Below are 2,886 nucleotides of genomic sequence, written 5' to 3'. Positions count from 1 at the left end.
GGGGCCCAGAGGCTTTTTGACACATGTAATGTAGGGATTTTTTCATGCCTTTATTACTTATGCTGAGTTTACTTATGCTGAGTTTTCTTCTGCTTCATAATCATAGCTAGCATTTATATATCACTTTAGGTTTGCATAGCGCTTTACAAATATTTCATTTTTATTCTCACCGTAACTGAAGGCGCTATTATCCCCCATTGTACCGATGGAGAGACTGAAGCAGGCAAAAGTGAAGTGACTTGTCTAGGATCACACAGCTAGCTAGTGTCTGAGGGAGGATTTGAACTCGTTTTCTTGACTCTAGGTTCAGCACTCTAGCCACTGCTCCACCTAGTTGCACACCTAGTTTTAAGGTGGCTGGAGTTGAGTAGTTGTACTGGTGAGATGCTGTTATAATGAGGTTTCAGAGGTAATAGAAATAACTGAGCTTTATGTAGAGCTTTACATGTTCTTACTTGAGCCTAGCAACAACCTTATGAGTTAGATACTGCAAGTATTATTTCTGATGTACAAATGAGGGAATTGAGGCTTAAAGGCGTGTTGTTATTTGGCTAGGGTCACAGGGCCAGTAAGTATCAGGGGCAGGATTTTTGAACTGGAAACAAAAGTAGGTACTAATTGAGGAAAGGCTAACACTGCAAGGTCAGGAGGATTATTACTGTGCCATACAAAATAATGAATATAATTAATAACAGAGAAGCAGGGGAAAACATACAATTGAAAGAATGAATAAGGCATTTATTAAGTACTACTGTATGTGCAAACTACGGTGCTAAGGCTGGGGATACAAATAAAAAAAATTCTACTGGAAAGAAGCTTACATTCTAAGGGAAGAAAAAACATGGAAGATTTCAGCTGCAAGTCAAATGGAAAGGTCCCATGGACCTTAGGGTGTGGTGGCAAAGCAGGATGGTAATGCCTCTTTTTAAATGTCATTTACACTAACAAAATTATTTCAATTTCTGATGTAAAACTGATGGGGATGGGATCTGAACCCCCAAAAGGAAAAGACCATGTCTTTGGGATCTGAATCCCAAAAAGGAAAAACCTTGAACTTTCCCACCTGGCCTAAACTCTGGCATTCACCTGAGGCTATAATCTTATCAACTGGTCTTTCATTGTGGCTACTCCCAATCTCCCAATTCTATTTTGTTACCACTCCCATCCAGATCCTCAGACACCCCCTCCTGGTCCAGTCACCCCAAACTACTCAGCCACTCCTAGATCCTTCCCACAGTCTTTCTACAAAAATGCTTAGATTCCTTAAAAGTTTGCCCAATATGGTGGATATTCTAATAAACCTCGTCTTTGGCTGAAGGAAAGCTTGGGTCAAATTCTTTCAGGCAAGACCCGCATGTTTTGATTTTGGGATCCCAGCACCCCTAGCCTCTAAACCTCAACAAAACCATTTGACAATGCCAAGGATTTTGGTGACAGGAACTTTCTTTTCTTGGTCTTCAGTAGCACCAGAAAGAGTAACCAGATTGTATTATCACAGAGTTGTTTCCCAGGTGGATGGTTGAGGGCACTTCACTGGAAGCAATGCTACTTTCAGATCTTTTGGGCCCAGGGTTCTTGGCTATCTCCATCAGGTTATGAGAGTAGATGGTGGTCAAGGTGGTGATAGTGGTTTGACTGGCACGTGCTGCTGTCTGTTTCTCCTCTGGGTGCATGGAAGTTTGCTGTGGGTGGAGGTTGGTTGAGATGACTGACCCCCTCTGCACAGAAGCCCCTTTCCTGAATGATGGTTTTGAGCAATGGGCTGGCAGCAGGACTGGTAGGGCTTTTTTTTGGGGGGGGGGGGTGGCTGCCACATCCAAGGCTCCTGTACCTATCTGCCTGTTCTTGTCGTTTGGTTAGCAGTTGTTGCCTGTGGTGATGAAGAAAATAGGGCCCTTCACAATGATTTTTGAGACTGTACTACAAACAGTTCTGGTGGTTTTGGGGTCTCTGTTATTCCCAAGTCTCTTGAGGTCAGAGTACTGAGCTGTCTTCATCAAGGTCTGGGAGGAAGGAGAGGCCCCATCTTTGACCTTGACCAGGTCTCCACCCAAACCCTGCTTTGACTAGAGGAAGACCTTTCAAGTTTCAGAGTCCAGAGATGCTGGGTTTCCCACATTCCCATTAATGCCCTAAACAGCTATCAGAAGTGCTGTCTTTGGAAGCACTAGATTCATGACTCTACAAGGAACTCAGCAAAGAAACTGTTTCAGACCTGAGGGAAATTTCTTGATCATTCCACAAATGGGACAAAATAACTTCCAGGAACCAGGAGCTCTGGGTTATTCCTTTGCCACATGTGCTTTCTAAGCTTGAGCCCACTTTCTCCCCAGTTCTTTTACTTGTAGGAAAGTGTGTCACAGATTTTGGTAGGATGTTTTGTACCAACTAATCTTATTGTACCACCTTAGTAAATATCCCTTTCTAAAAACTATTAAGAAAAAATATTAAGATTGGCTGACTACATTTATTCCCAACTAATAATTTTGGGACATATATACTGGTGGGGGCCTGAGTTAATGGAATTAGAGAATCACCCCTGAATTCTCAGGAGGAATGCCTAGAAACTTGAGCCAGCCTAGTTCTGGGAACCTGACTAAGAATGGGAGTTGGGATAAGGATGGGCCACACATAAAACAGAGGAGGGTAGCAAAACTGATTAGAAATCAGAATCCGACAGTATATTGTTTACAAGAAATAGACTTGAAATGTAAAGATTCACACAGAGTTTAAACAAAGGGCTAGAGCAGAATTTCTTATGCTTTAAGCAAAATTTAAAAAGCAAGGATAGCACTCATGATCTCAAACAAAGACACAGTAAAAATAGATATGGTTAATAAGTAATAACAGGTAAACTGCATTATGATTAAAGTCAGCATAAATGAA

Source organism: Vombatus ursinus, unplaced genomic scaffold (assembly GCF_900497805.2).
Source record: "Vombatus ursinus unplaced genomic scaffold, bare-nosed wombat genome assembly UNPS02011916.1, whole genome shotgun sequence".
NCBI lineage: Eukaryota > Metazoa > Chordata > Mammalia > Diprotodontia > Vombatidae > Vombatus > Vombatus ursinus.
The sequence above is the reverse complement of the archived record's forward strand: the minus strand, read 5'-3'. Positions refer to the sequence as shown.